General features: G+C 42.6%; 1 protein-coding gene across 3 annotated transcripts in view; it reads right to left on the bottom strand.

Moving 5' to 3' along the window:
- CSK (C-terminal Src kinase) overlaps nucleotides 1-7,528 on the bottom strand; it is a 507,465-nt gene extending 499,937 nt beyond the window's left edge. Inside the window, exons 1-2 of one of the 3 annotated variants that reach the window (XM_069222133.1) lie at nucleotides 7,356-7,528; nucleotides 829-1,043 (exon numbers count right to left, since the gene is read on the bottom strand). The gene's annotated coding sequence lies outside the window, so the exon portion shown is untranslated. Of the gene's footprint in view, nucleotides 1-828; nucleotides 1,044-6,700; nucleotides 7,193-7,355 lie in introns of those variants that run through there. The other 2 variants (XM_069222134.1, XM_069222135.1) reach the window with 2 other exon arrangements.
- Between the last annotated feature and the right edge of the window lie 18,425 nt (nucleotides 7,529-25,953).

The raw sequence follows: 25,953 nt of genomic DNA, 5'->3' as shown, positions 1-25,953 counted from the left end.
ACGCCCGTTTGCTTCTATTTCTGAACACAAGTTTATAATCGATTTTCATTTTATAGTAAAAAAAAAGATATATATATATATATATATATATATAAATAATTCATTCAAATGGATTAATTGATGTAACAAAGAACTGCAACACAATAGATCATACAAAGAAATTCAAGAAAGAACCATATCATGCGCAAAATCAATTCTCATATCGGAACATTTTTAACAGCAGGCTTATAGCATGAAGTCATCAGAACAAGAGTACTGTCAATGCAACAGCTGCTTAAAAGAAACATGCATTTCTCATTTTCAAGGTGAACCTTTACACCTCTGCCTATTTACTCGAAATCTTTATCTGTGGGTCAACATTTAAATAGGTCAAGGTTTTTTTTTTCTTTCTATTGTACCAATGTGAAAGCACTGGTAATACAACCCTCAAATAAGGACCACATTGCCACCAACATGGCATGTCTTGTGCCTTATCACAGTCAACTACTGCATACATACCTGCTAACACAGAAGAAAGACTAAAATACAGGAAATCGACACAGAAAACAAGCTCAGCACATTCTGATAATATAGAATTAGAGCAATCGCTGACGTGAGAGTGCCACAAATACGAATAACCGAAGCCCTTCCAATACACCAAACTACTTTACATTCTGGTCAGTTTACGAAACAAACTATACAAAATTCAATTTCATAATTAAAAGACAATAACACATACACACAAAAATTGTCTCTTCAGTCCAGAGCTGAACCATTAGCACACAGCATAGTCTCAAGAGTGCTTATAGCCATTCACACTGCCAGGCCCCACCGGCCTGCGGTACCTACCTGATGAAACAGCTGCAGATTGAATAGAGGTCAGACAGTATGAGAAGATGTTGAGCTGCAGTTGAGCGTCACTGCACGTTGGCAAAGGTAGTCCAGTTTTTCACTATGGTTAGTCGGGAAGGGTTCTGTTGTTCTGGGAATGGGCTGCCTTGCAAAAAGGAAGCAGTGTGTTTTAGGAAGTACACCACGGCTTGGGCCAGATAGCCTGCACCTGTCTGAAACCAAAGACAGAAGTATTATTGGTTAGAATAAAACATTGGGGGTTAATATTTCCAGATCTAAGGCATTTCTTGCCAGGCACAGAAAAACAAACTCACAGCAGTTTTTGAGAAGCTATAGATCAAGCTGATAATTTCCAGATTCTTATGAAGCTCCATATACTACTTAGGATACTCATTGTGGCTAGCACATGTATTATTTCAGGAGGTGTAAATTAGAGCCATTATCACTATTATCCCTCCACTTTGTAAAAAGTAACTGTGACATTGAAATATTGGCCCAACTTGACCTTTCAATCATAAGAAAACTAGACTTTTTGAAAATGTAGAGCTAAGCAGAGAGTTGATGAGTTCACTCACTTTGTTCAGTGATATACGATGCAGTTGCAGTGCTATGTTGCATACTTTTATACGCAAATAACAAGCAGGAAATATGAAGGAACGATTCTTTGGACAACATCCAGTTCAGCAGCAGGAGGAATTATATATTATATTATATTAGTTTGTTTGGGGTCATTTCATGCATTAAAAGAAGACGGATGCAATCCTGTGAGTGCCGACTGGTGTGAAGAAAAAAAAAAAAAAAAAAAACACACACACACACACACACACACACACGGCACAATGACACAACCACTACTGTCAATCACATTATCTTGTAGGAGCATGCATGTGTGAAGGCATGCGTGTGTGTGTGTGTGTCAACACAAGAGTGTGCATTGGTCACAAAGCTGCACACACATGACATTTTTATTTATATACCAATCTACGATGGATCTGTAATTGGAAAAGAAAAAAAAATGGCTTTTTTTTTTTGTTCCCCAAGGTGAAAGGGCACAGCAGCAATGTGCTGCCCAATCCTCCAAAAAGAATGAGACACATCTTAGAAAAAGGACTGCAGGAGTATGGGGGCACAGGAGTAGCAGGTAGTGGAAGCAATAAAATAAAAATAAAGCTGAGTGGGAAGAGAAGAGAAAAAGCAGCACATGAAGAGAGCAACATGGAGGGTGGAGGTTAAAGCACAGGAGGAAGAGAGCAACAAAGAGGTTGGTGGATGCGGAAATTTGGAGGGTAAGAAGCACATGTACAAGAGAGAGCAGCGTACGAGAGAGAACGACACAGAGAGGGGGAGAGACTGCAGTGGAAAAAAGCTGGAATAAAAAAACATGCATCTCTATGGAGTGCTTACTCAAAATGGAAAAAGTTCCCTAAAAGTGAGCAGTGAGAGAATACACGACAGGCAGTCAAAAGGACGGTAAAGAGAATATGATGAAGGAGACGGACAAACGTTAATAAGAGGAAGGCAAGCCAATGTAAACTAAGAAATAGGGAGCAAACAGATGAGTGGTAATAAAGACATCCAATGGCTATCAATAGGGGGCTGTATGCGCCTGATAAACCCTGATAGGTCTTACTCGTAGGCAAGACCTAAAAAGGAACAGCGACCAGACAAGCCTGACAACTACAACCCACAAAGCAGCAAAGAACTAAAACAACATTTCCTCCAGCCCAAAATCCTTTACGATCCAAAGATTACTCCTTGTGACTTGCTCAGCCACACATCAAAATGAGACGGCACATTGACAGCAAACTTCCATTAACACATTACCATGCCAATACTTTACACACCTGTGTATCTATTTCTCTCGCACAGCACACATCTTCAGCAACTTCCCCTACACCGATGCTTCCATTTTAACCTTAATCTATAAATCTATCTGCGAATTACGATTCCCCAAATGTTCCACACTTCCCATTCCAGCTCCATTCAATTTAAGTAAATATACAAAGTAAATTGGAAGCCGGTACTTTTGCAGCGAACCAAACTTGGATTTCCTTTTCTCGAGGAACTCACAAAACCATAGTTGAACCCACTCACCAATGCAATCTTTGTTTACCCTTTGTGTATGCTTCACTCTTGCTCGTACACTGCCAAATCAGTCAAATTTTAAAACGACCATTTCTCTTACCACCATCAAGGAAATAATCACACTCCTGTTTGCCACTTCAACTACTTAAATTCACTTATACAAAAGTTCACTACATGATGATCTCTTACAGTTCCACACCCAATATTTAATGATATTCCACTCGGACCCCTCACGGAAAAAGTGATTTACTCTTTCAACACACATTTTAACAGTGAGACCAGCGAATATGCTCGCAGCTCATATTTGGTTACCTTCACATGCTTAACTCCATCTCCAGTCAAGAATGCCTTAAAACCCTAAGATAACACCGAAACACTTATCAGAAACCAGCACTTCTTAATCTGCTTCTTTACAAAATGTTTTTGCGAATATTATTAATTGATACAAAAATCATCTGTCACACTAACGCCACTGCTGCTACCAATTAACTTCATTTTGCCAAACAATCTACTAACAGAGATGCGAAATTATACTTTGGAGGTAAACATCCAAATGTTACACTTATAGCAAAAGTAATCATCTTCCATGCTGACTGAGGCCTTTGCACCGGAATCACGCGTGCTTATGAAGTCTTCAAAAGACTACTAGTTGCCCATATATTTGCATACTTACAGAGCCGCTCATAAAGCAGCCCTCAGCAACTACCAGCCACGCATTAATTAAGCAATGAAGGCAGCCATCACAGATCGTATCGATAAGGCGGCCAACCAACCAAAGGAACTCTTCAAAATAGTCAAGGGATTCTCAGACCTGACAGCCACAGAGAACACCATCCACCCCTCTCAAAAACTCTTAAGACTCCCTCTCTGAATGCTTTCATAACAGGTTTGCCTCCATCTACATCAATTTTGACCCCCAACCTCAATTATCTCAACCAACCAACCAACATACACCAGATTAATTATCACCACCTGTTCTCCGCTCACCACTCAGACCACCACGGCCATCATGTCTTCCATCCACTCACCAGCATCATCAACACCTCCATCTCCACTTAAGCCTTCCCAGACCCTCCACTGACACCAACGATCTCAAAAATTATCGACCGATTTCTCTGCTCTCCTACCCGGCCAAAGTACTCGAGAAAGCCATCAACCAACACTTCAAACACCTGGAACAAAACCACTTACTTGACGTCTCACAATCAGGTTTCCGTGCCAACGACATTCACTGAGACCGCACTGACTGCTGCCACAGACCTCTCCTCAGCAGAGGAGCTGTGGCCCCAAACCTCCTTGACCTGTCTGCTGCGCTCGACACAGACACCGTCTCCCACCACACCCTCATCAACAGTCTTTACAACATCGGCATACAGCAAAGCACCCTCAAGTGGATTTCCTCTTTCCATAAAGGTCATACACACACAGAGCATCTGGCTCCCTCCCTTCACGTCTGAACCCAAGGACATCATATGTGGTGTACCCCAATGCGGCACCCTGCATATGGGGCACCCTGCTTAAAACCTACATCACCCCCCACCCATGCAGACACCATCAGATCTCACGGACTTAACATATACTCCTGTACTAGCGACACTCAACTAATCCTATTGCTCACTGAGGACCCATCTAATGCCAAAACCAAATTCTGTGACACCATGACAAACGTAGCTAACTAGGTGACAGACAAATGCCTCAAACAACTCCAACAAGACAGAAGTACTGATCTTTGGGAAAAGCACCTTTGCTTGGGACCACAGCTGGTGGCCAGAAGAACACTCAAAAAAACATGTGCGCAATCTACTCATCACCCTTGAAAGCAAACTGACCATGAAACGACAACTCAGCACAGTTGCCACTTCCTGTTTATACACTCTTTGCATGCTCTGCAAAATCTTCACATGGATCCCAGTCAACACCAGAAAAACTGTTACACAGGTCCTCTTCACCAACCATCTCGACTACAACGCTCTCAGTGCAAGCATCTCCTTCCAGCTCTTCAAAAGACTCCAGATCATACAGAATGCAGCAGCCACACTCATCCTGGACTTCCCCAAACAGACCCACATCACCCCTCCACCTCAGAAACCTCCACTGTCTCAACATTCAGAAGAGATGCCAGTTAAAGATCCTCATGCACACCTACAAAGCTCTACACAATCAAGGACCGTCTTGCATCAACCGACTGAACTTCCATCCACCCTCAAAACACCTCCTCTCTTGCCCTCACGCACACCCCACACATATGTCACAGCGGGATGCTCCTTCTCCTACATCACCGCCAAGACCTGGAATGACCCGCCACCCACAACTCCAAACAGCACTCTGCCTGGCAGACTTCAGAATGAAACTCAAGACCTGGACGCTCGACAGAGACTTTCCACCCTCAGTGCCCAGATACCACTGGAGGTGACAGTGCTGCTCTTTACAAAGGCTGACTGATACTTATAAGCATGCTCTGCAAGTCTCTAACAACCCGAAGAGTTATGGATTGATGACTTAACAACTCTCCAGCCACCAGAACTCATCTGGAATCGGATTTAAAAAGTCTTGCCTTTACCTCAAATTCTACCATATGCTAGGTACCCTGTACGTACATTCTCAATGTCATCCTCTTCTTGTACACTTCTCCAAAACACACCATGCCCTATAGATCTTTATGCCCCTAAAATCTCACCCTGGACAGTCGGCAATCTTGATAAACTGTTGGAGACATAATTCCTTATGCCTGGCACATATTCTGCCATCAACATACTCATGAGCATGCAGTTCTGAGCTTGTGGCTATTATTGCAGTACATCTGTTTCCAACCATTGTACAAGAAGAGATATTATGGGCTTGAGATCTAACCACACGAAAAATTGTGTATGTTAAGACAGAATCTAAAATGTTCAACTGCTTCTACACATACATTTTCATTTAGAGGGGACATAAACAAGCAACTGCAATAGAGAATGCTTGACCATCTTAAGCTGAATCTGTGCAGCTTCAGTACCATACAAACTTGCATCAACAGTCTGAGAATATTTCATGGTCGCACATAACAGTGCTAAAGTGAAATTCTGCAACACTTCACTTTTGATATTAATTTAAAGCATTCTGTTTGTTTGAAAACAGAAGGAAACTCGACCCCTTTCTTCAGTATTCTAAAAGATTAAAATAAGGCACAAAATGTACAGCAAATTTCCACTTTGTGGACTGCATCTAACTGAGAACATTTGGTCTTTTTCAAGTATCTGTAAAAAGTATAACTAACACATTTCACCTTCTAACAATGCTCCCATTTTAAGTAAGAACGTTTGTTGGTAATCTTATATTAACTTGATGCAACCCCTTCCTCATGTGACTCCATACCCAGAACATAAACTAAAACTGAAAACATTGTTGGTATAAATACAACAGTGTCCTATTAAAAAGAAGAGCAGCCAATAGCGACAAACCCAACATGGTGATTAACACAGCTCTGTCCTCAACTCTGAACTCAGGCCTGATGACCTGAAGAAAGCAAACCAAGAGTGGAGTACACCAATGTCCCACCAAACAAGCTTAACCAACCACCTTCTTTGCCTCCCTCTAATATATAAAAAAAAACACACACACTTGACTAATTATGCAGTAGCTAATACCAAAGCATTTTTAAAAGCGTTAATATGCATACTCTAAAACATAACACAATTAACAATCGAAACAAATACCTGTTCAATTGCCCAGCCTAGCACCAATGTAGTAACAAGGTAATGTCAGGAACGAGGAAACGTACATTGGCGCTCATACAGATACTTACTGTCAAACACAGAAAAGCCGAAACGAGTACTCCAAATTTAGATGAGGTGCAGCTATCTATAGATGACCAAATTACCAGTGAGAACAACTTTTCTTTAATTCGTTTATTACTTAATGTGAGCTTTATAACCCGCCATGTGTCCCCTCTCCAAAGCCACAGAGAGCTGGTATGTCTTATAATATATCCGAGAAGAACACCACGCTTTTAGAAAACGATGACAGCTCCCAACATGTTAATACCCGTTCCGTTTCCAATGCATTTGGACAGGCTATCACGGGAGCTTGGCAGATTATTTACGAGCACAGGGGCTCCGCCTTGCCATCTGAAAGGACTTTAATCAAGAGAGACAAGTAAGCAATGAGGTCCCAAATTCGTGAAGAGAATAAGAACAGCCCGCCTCAGGATAAAGAAGGGCGGAAGCCTATTTTGAAGGGAGGCACTAGGCACCGCGGAAACCACGAAACACCCCCGCGGAACAGAGCCGGTAATAACGAGGGTAGGAGGGCGGTTTGGCCCCGCCCCCCGCACGATGGTTGGTGCACAGCCCGGAAGCAGTCCCTGTGCTGTCCCCTCGGAGCGGGGAGAGCGGAGCCCAAGTGGCAGCTCAGTCCCAAGGGGCTGCGGGTGGTCCTCAATGGGTGAAAGTGGCACTCACCTCACTCTTAGAGACCTTGGGTTGTGCGAGCCGAGGGTTGCGGCAGCAGAAGAATAATTGTCCGGATAGAAGCCGGGAAGGACGGCCTCAGCCTTGCTCACACAAGGGCTTGCAAAGGGTGGGGCCTACGCCCGGGCGAAGTGCCGGGGCGCTCGGCAGCTACCGGTGGAGGGAGGGGGTAAGGGCGGGGTGAAGGACGTGACGCGCTCGTGATGCAGACCAGTCCGGGTGGCGCGTGGCAGCGTCTCGCGCACATTCGCTGATGTGGGGCGGAGTCCAGTACTGTCAGACTGCGCACTACTTGGCGGACGAGGATACTTAAGCAATTCACCGCTTTCTCTTCGTAACGCTTTTGACTATTGCACCTATACGCTACCCAGCAGAAGCGTTCACCTAAAGTAGTGTCTTTCACTGCAGCAGGCCCACCGGACTGAAGGCGGCTTCCGTGCAGCCGCTAAATGCTGTGCCCGGGGGGCACGTGCAGCAGAAGGCAAAACAGCCAATGAACAAGTGAAAAGTGCTCTGCAGCCCGTCCCTCCAAGATCAGTTTCAGCCAATCCCTTAACATCACACTTTCCCACCAAAATACCGAATATGTTTCCACCTACCTCATTGCTTTTTGAGCCACTGCTTTCCACGGTCTCCGCTCTTAGTTGCCGGAATTACGGAACAAAAGGGGGCAGTTCCATGCAGTAACGGATATCAGATTTCGATCTAAAATAAAGGGGTGTCCATATAAACCTCCGCTCATTTACTGCAGATATGCGCGTTAGAACTACCATTTTCATGCATCAACCTAAAACAAATTAATTTAGATATGCAATATTCATATATCTCTAAAACTTAAATTATTAAGCAGGAGGGACTATATTGTGTTCTATATTTCTTCACTTTTCACAGCAGTGGATGTATTCTAATTGCATTTACACAGCGCTTACTAAACCCGACAGTGCGTTGAAGCGCTTTACAGCAGGTAGCATGCTGCAAATGAACACAAGATTAGTGGGTAACCCAGTGTTCTTTGTTATTGTGATTGGTTTTGTTATCAAGGAAATCATTTCATCCAGTTTTATTGCGGAAGAGTAAATTAATGAGTTAGGTGTGATCATTAGTGGGAGCGTTGTGTGGTCATCATGACATTGGTTGGTCGGGTAAATGTGTTAAGTCCGAGGAAATTAGTTATTTTGAACAGAGATGGTTTCAAAGAAGGGAGAGGTTGTGAACTATGAAATGAGTTTGATTAGTTCTCAGACATAAGATAAAAAACAGAACAGGCACACATGCGATTTACAGTAGGCTATACTCTGCGAGAGAAAGCATGCAGAGTTCTTGACTTTTGCAATCTCAGTCTTTGAAGTCAACAATAGTTTGAACTGAATACAGAGACATTCTAGAACAACACTTGCGTTTAAGGATTTGAACTTTGTGATTGAACACTATTTTCAGCAGTTACCCCGTGAGGATTGTGAACTCCTACCTTTGCACTTAGGTGTTTTCATGATAGGAGCGAAAAGTATCCTCATCTTTAATCAAACTTTTATATAAATATTCTATTGAGACACATATGGTATTAAAGTATCAACTTAGGTAGGGCATTGGTTTGTTGTACTTAGGTAAACTCTAATACTAATATGCATTCATGATATCACGGGTTTTGAACCGTTCATGCTGGAAACGAGACGAACCATAGAATGTATTCGTATAATATTGAAGGTAGTTGTGCAAAGTAGTAAATAATAGAACTGCATGTTATGTATAATCTAATTGTATTTCAGCTCTAGAAAGACACAAAGGCCCTGTTTCTAAGTCTTTCAGCACCCAGGTGCTTTTTATCGCACAAGATAAATAACGATACCCGGGAGTTTTTATTTACAAATAGCACCTATTATGGTTTTATGTGGAATAAGGCACCACAATCTTTGTGGCACAGTAAATATGGCATACCTTTCCTCTGTTAAATTCTGGCAGGTTTTACCTATACAATATATTGTAGAGAGACATATTTGACACTCCCAGTAATCACTGGATGCAGTTAATTCCATCAAACTTACTACAAACTCTGTGCAAACAAGGGTTTACACGGGACGGAACACACCAAACCAGTCACAGCTAGAGCTACAGAGTCTGAAATACATAGATTGTTAGAAAGTATATCATATTAGAAATACGGTGTTGGATTGATGATAAAAATCACTAAAGCGGTCTCTTTCTCTAGATAGCAACTCTTCTGCTGCACAGATTGTGCCCAGCCACGTGACCTGGCAGAGTGATTATATCCAGTATCTCTCTGTCTTTCTCTTATCCAGTTCCCCCTTTCCCACATCTACTTGCTATCAATATACTGGCAGTCGGTCTGAGAAATGCGAACGTACACATCACTCCAGTTGGATTCAGATTCCAATTTTAGTGCATGCTTACAATCCCTCACCAACAGAAATTCTCCCACTGTGGTGGTCTTGGGTCTTTGATCACAAGGCTCGATGTTAAAGCAGTCAGTACCAGCTCTACAGCCTCTGGTCGTATTATTGACTTATTCGTTGCTTTACTTTTATTAGTAGGATTATGGCTAACTGCAGGATTACCGCTCAGCAGGTTGTTGGTTTGCTTTTTGAATCCTCTGACTATAGCTCTCAGACTGATACTGCATCTGAGGCAGAGGAGGAAATCCAAGAATCTGTCAGTGAATTTTCTGTCAGAGAGGAAACATCTGATGAAGAAGCCACTGTCAGTGTGGAGGAAGTGACTCTTTTAGAGGAGGACACTGATGTGCTGAACTCTACGTTGCCCCGAACATGGTGCAGCCTGTGTTGCCTGCCTTTAGTGGTGTCGCAGGGTGTAGAGTCAATACTGAAAACCTTTTGCCTATACATTTCTTAATTTCTTTCAGTTGTTTATGAATGATGTATTTTTGGATGAGATTGTTGACCAAACCTATTTGTATGCTGAACAGTATTTAAGGGACAACAGTGCCAGGCTTAAGCCCCACTCTAGAGCTAACTGGTGGACTCCCACAAATCTGAATGAGTTGAAGTTCTTGGTTTTAAGTTTTTTGATGAGCTTGATAAGGAAGCCGTCACTGTTTTCATATCGGTCTATGAGTCCCTTGGTGGCAACTGTTACATTTCCTGCAACCGTGAGTTGAGATCGGTATTTGCTTCTGCTTCTGATGCTGCATTTTGTTGATAAAACATTTGCATTGTCAAAGGATAACCCTGATTGTGGCTTTCTCTTCAAAATTCTGCCTGGTCTTGATCATTTTGTAGATTACATTTCAGATATCTATGTTTCAGGGAAAGAAATAGCTGTGGATGAGTTGTTGTATATGTTCAAGGGCTGTTTAGTTTTTAGGCAGTAAATTCCCAGCAAAAGGGCACACTATGGAATTAAGATGTATATGCCGTCTGAGAGTAGTACTAGATTTATCTGTAATTTCAGGGATTCTTCTATTGACCCCCGTGGTGGTCTGTCCAATTATGGAGTCAGTGAGAAAATTGTGTGGGAACTTTGTAGAGGATTTATACGTATATAATTTCTACCCCTGTGTGCAATTATTTAAGGAATTGTTCACAGTGAACACTGTGGCATGTGGCACAATCCGCCTTAACTGTAAAGGCTACTCTAAAGCGCTAAAGAGCTTCTATGTAAAAAAAACTTCGGAGAAAACAGTGCAGTGCTTTGGTAGTGATGAAGATATAGCTGTGAAATTTTCAAGCAGGTGAGATGTCCACACGCTGACAACTATTCGTGATTAAAGTACTTCACCTGTAACTGTTTGGGGTCAGGTTGCTGAAGTGTACAATCCTGTGTACATTTTATACTACAATAAGTACATCAGTGGTGTAGACAGAGTACATCACAGGTTCGAGTCTTACACTGCTTATCATAAGTCTGTCCATTTCTTTCGCTTGGCAACCTTCAATGTTTTTGTTTTATTCAAGGATTGTTCTCCAGATTCAAAGATTACTTTTGTTAGGTTTCAGCAGTTTGTGAGAGACAGTCTGTTGCAGTGGATCAGGCAAATGTATCTAGAGTTGGAGTGGTGGAGGATGTCGCTAGATTGAAAGATCGCCACTTTCCTGATTACAATCCTCCCACACCCAAATAAAATTGACTGTAGGAGATGTAGAGTCTGTATCCGAAGAGGCGTGCGGAAGGAGAGCAGTATGTACTTCCCCGAGTGTCCTTCTATTCCTCTGCTATGTGTGCCTGCATGTTTAAAATCATACCAAATGCAATTAAAGTATTGGGAGCAATCGAGCATAAAAGTTAACTGACTGGTTTGTATTGATTATATATTTTTTGCTCAGTTTCATGGCTGGCAGTAGTTTGATATATTTAGTTAGACATGTTGTGTTTGTATAATATAAGAGGGGGGAGGGACCGGGAGATTGATTGGTCCAGTGTACACTCTCCCTACAATAATGCAATATAACAAAAGTACACTGTTCCATAAAGAAGAAAAGAGTTAGAAAAGACCTGAAATATCAGGAGCAAGGACCCTCAAGCATCATAATAGATGTCTGGCATCATCATTGGGTAATGCTCCTCGTCAGGTCGGCAGTGCAATACCTGACGGGCTCCCCACAAGGAGGAGCACTGAACCGTAGTGTTCTGATAGTTACAGATGACCACGAACTATCTAAGGGGATCAGTATTATCATTTGAGCATCTGAACCCAGTGGAGAGAACAAGAAGGTTAAGGGTAAAATTGGTAAAACAGCCCTACATATATCATCATTTTAATCAATAGTCAGGGATGTAACCAAGATTAAAAACAGGGGAAAGTAATATAATGAGTATCAATGCTCCATTACTTTCGATAAGCAATAAACTAAGAGGAAAAACTACTAGGAATCCTCCTAAAGCAAGGTCAACATGTTTCGCGTCGTGTGGTCCCTGCGGATCCAATGACGCTTCATCAGGACCAAAATATTAATGTGCTCTTCTCCAATCAAACAAAATCATACTCACAAAATCGTTTGCTTGCTTAGTGGAGTAATAGGTTAAGTCACGGTCAGGTCGCCCTAGGAAATATAATTAGAAACAAAGCACCAAATTGTGCCCAGTAGTGGTCAAAAAAATATATATAATAATTCATGCAAACATTGTGCAATCAATCAAGAAAAGAAAAACAGAGAAATATAAAAAGTTATGATGACAGTAAGATAGGCTTACCACCCCTAAGTCAGGAACGGGCTCCTTGGTAAGTACGTCCCCAAGACTCAGCTATCAGCTAGACATAGCAAGTAGGTGTCATTAGTACAGGTGTTCATCAATGATCTGGTGTAGACGTTTACAAATGCATTGGAAAACAACATGTCGTTCTAAAAATCTTATTCAAGTATAGTAAATATTATTCACCGTTCATCTAGTTAAAGTAATATTAGTACTGTGTCGAGTTTATAATGAGCTGAACGCTATTAATATTAACGATGTGTAGAAAAACGGTTTATGACCACCAACGGTCAATGAAATATTCAAGCGTAAGTAGAAATGATGTTAATCGGTACGTAATAGAATCACCAAATCAGATAAAGTGCCATTCCGCTTGTAGAGGCATCGTCAATGCCTTAAATTAGTTTAGGAAATAAGGGCTCGTACAAGAGAAAGCGCGTTCAAACAACATGACAGGAGCGCGAGGGAGCCCGTAATAATATCACCAGGTCGAATGAAGTGCCATTCCACTTGTAGTGGCACTGTAAATGCCTTAAATTAATTTAGAAAAATAGGGGCTCTTAAAGGGGAAGAGCGCGCTCAAACAGTATGACAGGAGCGCGAAGGAGCCCGAGCGTGACATGTAGGTTAAAAAAACAGACCTCCACAGAGGTCTTACAATTTACTCACTGTGTGCGCCGAGAGTCCAGATTCTGGACCTACCCAACGGGACGTCAAACCGTAGACAAACGCAGTCAGACTTTCTCGGTGTATTTCAAAGTACCGGCGACCCGGAAGTGAGGTCCGGTCTTGAATCTCATAGGACTTCCCACAGTGGTAGAAGTATAGTTGACATAGAAGAGGGCCTCAGAAAATTTGGCGGCCATCTTAAATGAGGAAAATTTAGATCGTTTTTAGCCGAAGAAACACTCCCATACTGTAGGTATATTTTAAATATAGATCGAAAAAAGCACTGACCATTACTGTTATCAGTCACCAAAGAGGCCTCTTTGAAAAAGCCTATTGTGAATCCAGCGATGTAAGTTAGTGGGTCTGTAATAAAATATCTGGAAAAGCAAGACAAAAAGCATCTAAATGTCTTCTGGATGCAGTATATGAAAAAACCGGTTACAGAGTGTGTGTCTATTATTCAATACATATAAAGATGTCGCAGGTACCTATGAGGGACAAACAATATGTTAATGAGGTCGGAATAAATACATATGATTTATGCTAATGATGTCCATGGGATGTCATCATTAAGACCCCGTATGTTAGTTCCCAATTTGAAAACCCATCTTTGTTCTGTCCTAAAAAGATGTCCAGGATCGTTAGGTTTTATTTTAGGTGATTCCAAAACTAGCCACCAAAGGTCGTCAGGGGAATGTTTTACCGCCAGGTAATGTGTACTAAGTTTTGTAGTGATCTTATTGCACCTGATGTTACTGCGGTGTTCATTAATACGGTTTTTAACCGGTCTAGTCGTCATGCCAATGTAGCGTAGATCACAAGGGCAAGTGATCATGTAGACACAATTCCTAGTGTTACAATTGGTGTGTTTTCTGAGGTGCCAAGTACCTATCGGATCTAGGTTTATTGATGATACATTCTTAGTGAATACACAAACGTTACAGTTTCCACACGGGTGATGTCCTATAACTGGAGGAAGCCCCCACAATGTCTTCTGAGTGTGGGTGTCGGTTGATGGTCGTGGACGGGTGTGAATGACCATATCCTTGATATTGGTTGACCGTTTAAACGCGAATATGGGTCGTGAAATGTCATGTCCACCACTGGTCAAAATAGACCATCGTTTGTTAATCAGTTTCTTGATTGAATTGGATAAAGGAGTGAAAGTTGAAACACAAGTAATTCTCGACTGGGGTGTTTTATCAAAAGTAGCCAGTAGAGACTCCCTATTATTATTTCTTGCCCGTTTTCGTGCCTGACTCACAATTCTGGAGGGATAGTGGCGTTCCAGAAGTTTATCTTGTAGAGTGTCAGCTTGGTGGTCAAATTCCAAAGAGGAGCTACAGTTCCGTCTAAGTCGTAAGAATTGACCAATCGGTAGATTATCTCGTAATGTTTTTGGGTGGTGACTTTCATACAATAACAGAGAGTTCCGGTCAGTGGGTTTATGGTAGATGGAGGTAGACAGTTTACCATGATGGATAGTAATCATCAAATCAAGGAAGGGTAACTGAGTAGCAGAAACGGTGGACGTGAATCTGAGAAAAGGATCAAGAGTATTGATCCAGGTCGTGAAATGGTCCGCAAGAGACAGGGGACCATTCCATATGATCAGGATATCATCGATGTAACGGCGCCATAATGTTACATGGTTTGAGAATAAATTGAACGATGACAAGATGAATTTCTTCTCAAAATCGTACATATATAGGCACGCCAAGCTTGGGGCAAAGGTACTGCCCATCGATGTACCCCGGACTTGATGATAGTATTGGTCATCGAATTGAAAGTAATTTTCAGTCAGAGCCAATCTAGCTAGTTGCATTATAAAGCCGACTGGAGTAGAAAGTGTATTAGTTCGTGGTCATCTGTAACTATCAGAACACTACGGTTCAGTGCTCCTCCTTGTGGGGAGCCCGTCAGGTATTGCACTGCCGACCTGACGAGGAGCATTACCCACTGCCGACCTGACGAGGAGCATTACCCAATGATGATGCCAGACATCTATTATGATGCTTGAGGGTCCTTGCTCCTGATATTTCAGGTCTTTTCTAACTCTTTTCTTCTTTATGGAACAGTGTACTTTTGTTATATTGCATTATTGTAGGGAAAGTGTACACTGGACCAATCAATCTCCCGGTCCCTCCCCCCTCTTATATTATACGTTAGTACAGCTGCTTGCTGTGGGACCTCCTATCATTATTAATTTTTGTAAGCTAACCTCCTGAGACTTCACAATGGAAGACTTTCAGGGCCTTAGCTACGATGATGACATGGTATCAGCTATTCTACAGGCACCCTCAATCCTTAACAATGAGGGGTCTGCCTCAACAGGTAGTCTAAAACCGGAATGGGATAAACTTTCAACTTTGAAAAAAGAACTTATAAAGACTGTCATGCATGGGACCATCATGACAGAATACCTACAAGCCAATATTGCTCCCAAAGGGCTTTTGGTCTCCAATATACCACGAATATTTCTACAAGATTTAGCCTTTAGAAGAGACTGGGCTCAAATAGCCTGGAAATGTACCAGGGATTGGTTGGTCCTAATTATCAATACCTCTAAGCGTTTGGCTGACACAATCATCATTCAAATCAATACGATTGAGAACAGTCTGAAGACCACCATATCATTAACTGCGTTTAAGAGCCGACTTGCAGAAATTACCACAGAATTAAATGAGACCAAGGAGTTTTTGACACAACAGAAAATAACTAAACTCCAAAAAGATATAGTTAGATTCAGTAGAGAAAAAGTATACCCTTACATTAAGGATGACTATGAGGCTGATAATCAGTCCAGATCCTCTGATGAATCTACAACATATTTCAAGAAAACCCGTTCTTTTAGTAGCGGTTCTTCTTCAGATGGTTGGAGTACGGATGAAAATTCACCACAACCTTTCTATAGTTATCCACCTTACCCAGTACACCAACCTATGCCTTGGCAACCTCCTTATCCCTTCTTTCAACCCCGCCCCATGATGCCATATGTGCCTTTTTTAGGCCACGGCCGGGGCAGGGGCAGAGGCAGAAGAAGAGGAAGGGGCAGACGGGTTCAATGGTCCAGAGAAGAACCCCAAATGGTGACCAGGAGCCAAACAAGGAGCCCCTCAGTGAGAACCTAGTGGTCAATTTATCATCTAGACCACTTACATCTACAGAAACAGACGTACTCAACAAGGGTTTGGGTTTTGTCCCCACACCTGAGGAAGACTTCTTTCGACTACATATTGAAATGGCTGGATTTTTCCGGAAAATCCGGTTGAATTTCTTCTTTAAGGACAAGAGAGCAGAACCAATACAGGGTGACTCAGGTCTAAAAAAACCTTCCACCTTTGTACCTCCACAAATGGTTATGCCTAGTGAAGTTATAACCTTTGAAAAAGCAGTACTTACTGATTTAAACAAATTATGCCCTAAACACCCATTCATTAACATTCCCAACAAAGAGAAGACGGCCCTACTTGATCTAGCTTCTGATCCACAGATCACTATTAAACAGGCTGACAAAGGAGGCGCCATTGTTATTATGAATACGTCTGATTATAAGCAAGAGTGCTTACGCTTGTTAAGTGACGCCACCTATTATGTTAAGATTAGGGATGATCCCACCACCAGACTACAGACTCGGATTAGGATCCTGATCGAAGAAGCTAAGAATAATATGTGGATCTCACCTAAGGAGGCTGATTTTCTTGACACTTCTCATCCCCGTGTCCCGTATTTTTATTGCCTGCCTAAGATTCACAAAGGTATTATACCACCACCAGGACGCCCTATTGTCTCGGGGATAGGTTCGGTCTTAGAACCATTATCAATGTTCTGTGATCATTTTCTACAGACTCTTGTTAAGAATTCCTCCATTTATTTGAAGGATACCAAAGATGTTCTTAACTTGATTGAGTCGGTTAACAACTCTGATACTGTACAAGGCATAATCACTATGGATGTTGAAGCATTATATACCAACATTCCACAGGAAGCGACTCTACAAGTTATAGAGTCAGCCCTGTATGATGTATCTGATACACTTTCTACTCCAGTCGGCTTTATAATGCAACTAGCTAGATTGGCTCTGACTGAAAATTACTTTCAATTCGATGACCAATACTATCATCAAGTCCGGGGTACATCGATGGGCAGTACCTTTGCCCCAAGCTTGGCGTGCCTATATATGTACGATTTTGAGAAGAAATTCATCTTGTCATCGTTCAATTTATTCTCAAACCATGTAACATTATGGCGCCGTTACATCGATGATATCCTGATCATATGGAATGGTCCCCTGTCTCTTGCGGACCATTTCACGACCTGGATCAATACTCTTGATCCTTTTCTCAGATTCACGTCCACCGTTTCTGCTACTCAGTTACCCTTCCTTGATTTGATGATTACTATCCATCATGGTAAACTGTCTACCTCCATCTACCATAAACCCACTGACCGGAACTCTCTGTTATTGTATAAAAGTCACCACCCAAAAACATTACGAGATAATCTACCGATTGGTCAATTCTTACGACTTAGACGGAACTGTAGCTCCTCTTTGGAATTTGACCACCAAGCTGACACTCTACAAGATAAACTTCTGGAACGCCACTATCCCTCCAGAATTGTGAGTCAGGCACGAAAACGGGCAAGAAATAATAATAGGGAGTCTCTACTGGCTACTTTTGATAAAACACCCCAGTCGAGAATTACTTGTGTTTCAACTTTCACTCCTTTATCCAATTCAATCAAGAAACTGATTAACAAACGATGGTCTATTTTGACCAGTGGTGGACATGACATTTCACGACCCATATTCGCGTTTAAACGGTCAACCAATATCAAGGATATGGTCATTCACACCCGTCCACGACCATCAACCGACACCCACACTCAGAAGACATTGTGGGGGCTTCCTCCAGTTATAGGACATCACCCGTGTGGAAACTGTAACGTTTGTGTATTCACTAAGAATGTATCATCAATAAACCTAGATCCGATAGGTACTTGGCACCTCAGAAAACACACCAATTGTAACACTAGGAATTGTGTCTACATGATCACTTGCCCTTGTGATCTAAGCTACATTGGCATGACGACTAGACCGGTTAAAAACCGTATTAATGAACACCGCAGTAACATCAGGTGCAATAAGATCACTACAAAACTTAGTACACATTACCTAGCGGTAAAACATTCCCCTGACGACCTTTGGTGGCTAGTTTTGGAATCACCTAAAATAAAACCTAACGATCCTGGACATCTTTTTAGGACAGAACAAAGATGGGTTTTCAAATTGGGAACTAACATACGGGGTCTTAATGATGACATCCCATGGACATCATTAGCATAAATCATATGTATTTATTCCGACCTCATTAACATATTGTTTGTCCCTCATAGGTACCTGCGACATCTTTATATGTATTGAATAATAGACACACACTCTGTAACCGGTTTTTTCATATACTGCATCCAGAAGACATTTAGATGCTTTTTGTCTTGCTTTTCCAGATATTTTATTACAGACCCACTAACTTACATCGCTGGATTCACAATAGGCTTTTTCAAAGAGGCCTCTTTGGTGACTGATAACAGTAATGGTCAGTGCTTTTTTCGATCTATATTTAAAATATACCTACAGTATGGGAGTGTTTCTTCGGCTAAAAACGATAAAAATTTTCCTCATTTAAGATGGCCGCCAAATTTTCTGAGGCCCTCTTCTATGTCAACTATACTTCTACCACTGTGGGAAGTCCTATGAGATTCAAGACCGGACCTCACTTCCGGGTCGCCGGTACTTTGAAATACACCGAGAAAGTCTGACCGCGTTTGTCTACGGTTTGACGTCCCGTTGGGTAGGTCCAGAATCTGGACTCTCGGCGCACACAGTGAGTAAATTGTAAGACCTCTGTGGAGGTCTGGTTTTTTAACCTACATGTCACGCTCGGGCTCCTTCGCGCTCCTGTCATACTGTTTGAGCGCGCTCTTCCCCTTTAAGAGCCCCTATTTTTCTAAATTAATTTAAGGCATTTACAGTGCCACTACAAGTGGAATGGCACTTCATTCGACCTGGTGATATTATTACGGGCTCCCTCGCGCTCCTGTCATGTTGTTTGAACGCGCTTTCTCTTGTACGAGCCCTTATTTCCTAAACTAATTTAAGGCATTGACGATGCCTCTACAAGCGGAATGGCACTTTATCTGATTTGGTGATTCTATTACGTACCGATTAACATCATTTCTACTTACGCTTGAATATTTCATTGACCGTTGGTGGTCATAAACCGTTTTTCTACACATCGTTAATATTAATAGCGTTCAGCTCATTATAAACTCGACACAGTACTAATATTACTTTAACTAGATGAACGGTGAATAATATTTACTATACTTGAATAAGATTTTTAGAACGACATGTTGTTTTCCAATGCATTTGTAAACGTCTACACCAGATCATTGATGAACACCTGTACTAATGACACCTACTTGCTATGTCTAGCTGATAGCTGAGTCTTGGGGACGTACTTACCAAGGAGCCCGTTCCCGACTTAGGGGTGGTAAGCCTATCTTACTGTCATCATAACTTTTTATATTTCTCTGTTTTTCTTTTCTTGATTGATTGCACAATGTTTGCATGAATTATTATATATATTTTTTTGACCACTACTGGGCACAATTTGGTGCTTTGTTTCTAATTATATTTCCTAGGGCGACCTGACCGTGACTTAACCTATTACTCCACTAAGCAAGCAAACGATTTTGTGAGTATGATTTTGTTTGATTGGAGAAGAGCACATTAATATTTTGGTCCTGATGAAGCGTCATTGGATCCGCAGGGACCACACGACGCGAAACATGTTGACCTTGCTTTAGGAGGATTCCTAGTAGTTTTTCCTCTTAGTTTATTGCTTATCGAAAGTAATGGAGCATTGATACTCATTATATTACTTTCCCCTGTTTTTAATCTTGGTTACATCCCTGACTATTGATTAAAATGATGATATATGTAGGGCTGTTTTACCAATTTTACCCTTAACCTTCTTGTTCTCTCCACTGGGTTCAGATGCTCAAATGATAATACTGATCCCCTTAGATAGTTCGTGGTCATCTGTAACTATCAGAACACTACGGTTCAGTGCTCCTCCTTGTGGGGAGCCCGTCAGGTATTGCACTGCCGACCTGACGAGGAGCATTACCCAATGATGATGCCAGACATCTATTATGATGCTTGAGGATGTTGTGTTTGTAGCCATAGTTGTTTTTTCATCTCCTTCAAATTGGTATGTGTTTTCTTTTTTGTTAAAAAAAATGTGATGGTACTGTGTGTGGACTGGTGCTTGGCTGGCGGTTTGTGTGGACTGGAATCTGGCTGGCTATATATGTAGACTGGCACCTGGTTGGCAGTGTGTGTGGACTGGCACTTGGTTGACAATGTGTGTGGACTGGTGTTTGGCAGGTAGTGTGCATGGTCTGGTGCTTGACTGGCAGTGTGTGTGGGCTGGAACTTGGCTGGTGGTGTTTTTGAGCTGGCATTTGACTAGCAGTGTGCTTGCAGTGACTTACTGCTGGTCACTACACACACATTGACAGCCAAACGCCGGTACACATACTCTGTCATCTGCCAGGTGGTGTGATTGCTGTGTCAGTCCTGTAGGCGTATGAAAGTGATTGGCCCTTGAATGGTGCTGTTTATTGATGTGAGTGTTGTAATGTGCTGGTGTTGGGAATGATTTTGTGTGTGTCATGAAAGGTGTGTGAATGGCCTGTAGAGCAGTTGGTGCCTTGTTGTGTCTTTACAGCTCATGAGCTGTGAGCCATTAGTTCTGTTTTTTGAACTTTCAATTATCAACAGTGTATTTAATTTTTGTGAAATCTCTTGTTAATAAAATTTACATTTTGAACCTTTCACTCATCCTCATGCCGAAACTAACCAGTATGTGTGTGTACTTGAGGAGTAGATGGTTGTGCAGAATATTTGTCTTTTCTGTCTTTCTCTACCAGGATGTACATTATCTTGAGGGAAAATCTACCAGATATTCTCATAAACTAGACATCAGGGGGTCTCCAGGGTGGCTTGCATGGACACCTCAGAGTACTGGAATCTGTTGGGAGCCTCAAACTTCCTCCCACATAAATGAGGTATTCTGTGCCCATCTTAGTACTGCTTACGCCAGCGGCGATCGGGGGACTGGGTGATTACAGGGCAGCTTTCCTGGGAAAGACAGATCTTCCGCACCTGGGAGTAGACGAGCGGGCAGCTCTTAGGGCACCTATCACGAAAGAGGAACTTCTGGATATGATACAGTGGCAAAACCCTGCTAAGACCCTGGAAAGTGACGGTCTCCCTGCAGAATTCTATCATAAGTATGCTGATGCAGACGCAGATAAACTTGTCGAGGTGTATCAGGAGGTGTTCCAGTGGGGAAGCCTTCTGGCATCCATACGCGAGGCCCTCATAGTGTTGGTACCAAAGCTGGCTGAAGACCTGCTTAAGGCCTCCTGATATAGACCACTCTCACTCTTTAACGTGGATGTTAAAATATTGAGTGGACTGTTGGCTGCTCGCCTGCCACTGTGTCTCCAGACACTGGTACACCTGCCACAGACTCAACACATGATCAATGTGGATTTAGCCCACAGAGAAGGACCATGTATAAACTTTGCAGATCGTCCTACGTGATCCGTGCCCCGCACCTGCTTTAGGACTCCTATGCACTGGTATTTCTCAATATCGAACAGGTGTTCAATTCTGTCACGTGGGAATACTTCTGGTGCGTTCTGAAAAAGGCGAGGTTGGGACCCAAGTTTATAACCTGGATACAATTGCTGTACAATGACCCAACTGCTAGAGTACGGACGGGCAGTATGGTGTCTTCATCTTTCCAACTACACCGGGGCACACGCAGGGATGTCTTCTGTCTCACCTGCTCTTTGCCCTGGCCATGGAGCTGGTGGCTGCATTATTGCATTGTACACTGCGGCTCTGGGGGATATCAGTGGGAGAGACAATCCATGTTGTGTCTTTACACTGCTGATGCGCTATTGAATCTACAAGACCTTGACGAATCAATCCCAGCGCTCCTCTAGGTTTTAATTACTTCAGGGAGGTGACAGGCCTCTTTGTGAATGTTCGTAATTCGCACTTGCTGCCATTGGGTAATCTATCTATATTGAACCCTGAGGCACTTCCAACAGTGGAGCTTCTGTGGGGAATGAAGGGAATACGTCATCTGGGCATTAACGTTGCTACACTGAACAGGCATTCTTGGAACTAAATATGGGCAGAATTCTAGGGCCTAAGACACTTAATATATTTCTGGAAGGATCTCCCACTATCATTGATGGGTAGAGTCTTACTGGTTAAGATGGTGGTGTTGCTGCCATGTCTATGTACCCTAAGGAGACCCTATGCCAGATCCCCAGGAAATATTTAATTGAATTGGATAAGTTAATTGTTGACTTGCTGTGGTCCACCAAAGGAAAAAAGGTAAACCTTCCTATGCTGAAGCAGACCTGGAACAGGGGAGGGTTGGAGCTTCCTAACATTGAGCTATATTACCTTGCGGCTCATCTCCAGAATGTGGTCCATTTACTGGATGAGGAAGACAACTGGGAGACTTCTAAAGGGTTCCTAAGGTGGGCATACGCTCTCTGCATTGATCATGTGTGGTGCTCGGATTCTGGTGGAAATACCATCCCTGATACAATAGGTGGGTCGAGTATGGGAGTGAGTAGTGATGAGAGTCGGGCATTGTGCGCCTTACGTGCTAGATATGCCCCTCTGGGCACTGAAGCCATTTGCGGCTGTGGCAGAGGTGATGTCTGTGTGTAAATGGCAGGAGGGAGGCTGCAAGGTGCTAGGGAATTTATACCTAGGAGGCCAGTTTGTTACATGGGAGGATGCGACAGCCTCATTCGGGCTAGGCGTGGGTCAATATCTGCAGTATACCAAGATCTTGGCAACAGCCCTAGAGCTCTGGCCCTGTTTTCCGGTGGAACCATTGTCCTCGCAGATACTGACAGTTCTCCTGCAACTCACTGGAGGACGGAGAATAGTATCGCACATATACTATTCACTGCTGCACGACCTACCAAAGAAAACCGCTGAGGCACAGAGGAAGTGGGAGGAGGTGCTTGGTGATGCACTCACTGCAAAAGACTGGAAAAATATCCATATGGGGGTGCGAACTGTGAGTTCCAATGCCTGTTTCAAACTTATACAGTATAATTACGTGCAGCAGGCTTATTTAAGGCCCAAGACCTTGCATGCTATTTGCCCCCATGTGCCCTGATCAATGTGCTAGGTGTGGAACCTCGTCTGCGGACTTTGCATATGTGGTGTGGAATTTCCCCTCGTTGACCCCTGACTGGAGGGAGGTAGTGAACAGTTTAAATCAGGCAACTGGCTGGGAGGTCCCATTTGCCCCACAAAAGATAATACTGGGATTGCTACCTGCTTCATCTGCTAGGAAACATAGTCATAGATTGTTGCTACTTGTCTTGCTGTTGTTGAAACCATGCATTGCTATTTGATGGATGGGACCTCGACCCCTAACTTACACTGAGTGGCTGCACAACATGTCTGAATGGACAGTGGCAGGAGAATTAAAGATGAAACATGTGAGACACGACAAACGCTTTGGAGATGATTTGGCTGCTTGGGCGCAGATGTTGGCAGATCTACGTGTTGCTGAGGGGACATCAACAACTGATGGGCACTAGCCTATAAAAGGAAACCACATATCTGGGTGGAACTATATAAATGTGCACAACCCAATATTTTACCTTTTCTGAAGTGTTACACGCAGGGAAGATGTAATGTAATTTGAGAATAATGGGCTTACAGGATATAATAGATGTGCTGTGTTCCTCTACCAACTGCTTCCGAATAGATTATCTGTATGCATCGAACATAATCTTATGTTGAATTGTCTGCAGCTGGGGGAGGGGGGAAATGGGGTTATTATTCTACAGATTGCGAGTTGCTGTTGTTGTGCCATTGCTGAATACATCTCAATGTAAAGTGCTATAGATGTCATGTCTTGATCCATTGAAGCTTAATAAAGATTATATGAAAAAAAACTTCCTGCCACCCCGAGTTCCCACATATCACCTGAAAAAATGGTACCTAACCTGTGTGAGTTGGCCTACTGCCCACAAAAGTGTGGTTTCCAAGACGCAATTAAGCAACATCAGCATAAGGGGTAGCTGCAGTATTTGGGCCTGGGTTTGATGGTCATCCAGAAAAACCTACCAAACCCAGGCATTTCTGAAAACTAGACAGCCAGGGGAGTACAGGGTGGTGTATCACCCATGGATCCCATAAAGATTTATTATCCACAATGCCCTGCAAACCTCAGAATAGGACTAAAATTGAAAACATTTCTTGCAATTCTGTGCTGTACTCCGAATCAGAAGGAATCCACAAAATTCCTACCACCCAGCATTTCATCACTTGCTCCAATAGAAATGCCGCCCCACTTGTGTGACTGGGCCTACTGCTCATGACAGGAATTGATCAAACTAACATCAATGGGAGTATTTGCAAAGAAACACTCATTGATCTTGGTTTGATCTGTTCTGTTGTGGGCACTAGGCCCAGCCACACAAGTGGGGCAGCATTTGTATTGGGGTAAGTGGGAGAATGCGAGATGGAGGGAATTTTTAGGATTCCTGCTGATTCCAGAAGTTTAAGTCACAGAAATACAAGGAAAATGCACATAATTAGTCAAAGTTTGAGGTTTTCAAGGGATTCTGGGTAACACAACCTGGTGAGAGCCATGCAAGTTACCCCATCCTGGATTCTTCTATGTGTCTAGTTATCAAAACTGTACAGGTTTGCTAGGTTTCCCTAGGTGTCGGCTGAGCTTGTGCCCTAAATCCACAGCTAGGCACATTGTAAAAAAAAAGGGTTCGTTTTCAGTAGAAAAATGTGATGTGTCCATGTAGCATTTTGGGCCGTTTCCAGTCACGGGCAATACCTCTACCCACACAAGTGAGGTACATTTTCATCAGAAGGCTTAGGGGAATGCTGGGTGGAAGGAAGTTTGTGGCTCCCCACAGATTCCAAACGTTCTATCACAGTAATGTGAGGGAAATGTGTTTTTTTTGTCAAAGTATGAGGTTTGCAAGGGATTCTGGGTACCACAACCTGGTGAGAGCCACACAAGTCACCCCATCATTGTTTTCCTTAGGTGTCTAGTTTTGAAAAATCTGCAGGTTTGCTAGGTTTCCCTAACTGAAAGCTGGGCTAGGGTCCAAAATCCACAGCTAGGCACATTGTAAAAAAGGTTCAGTTTTCAGTGGGAAAATGTGATGTGTCCATGTTGCATTTTGGGCTGTTTCCTTTTGTGGGCACTATGCCTAATCACACAAGTGAGGTACCATTTTTATCAGAAGAATTAAGGGAATACTGGGTGGAAGGAAGTCTGTGACTTCTCACAGATTCCAGAACTTTCCACCTCAGAAATGTGAGGAAAATGTGTTTTAGTCAACGTTTGAGGTTTGCAAGGGATTATGGATAACACAACCTAGTGAGAGCCACACAAGGCACCCCATCCTGGATTCCCCTAGGTGTCTAGTTTCTTAAAATGTACAGGTTTGCTAGGTTTATATCGGTGCCGGGTGAGCCAGGGCCCAAAATCCACAGCTAGGGACGTTGCAAAAAAAAAAGGGTCAGTTTTAAGTGGAAAAATGTGATGTTTCAATGTTGTGTTTTGGGCCCATTTTTATCGTAGGCACTAGGCCTACCCACACA

This window comes from Pleurodeles waltl, chromosome 3_1 (assembly GCF_031143425.1).
Source record: "Pleurodeles waltl isolate 20211129_DDA chromosome 3_1, aPleWal1.hap1.20221129, whole genome shotgun sequence".
Taxonomy (NCBI): domain Eukaryota; kingdom Metazoa; phylum Chordata; class Amphibia; order Caudata; family Salamandridae; genus Pleurodeles; species Pleurodeles waltl.
The sequence above is the reverse complement of the archived record's forward strand: the minus strand, read 5'-3'. Positions and strand labels throughout refer to the sequence as shown.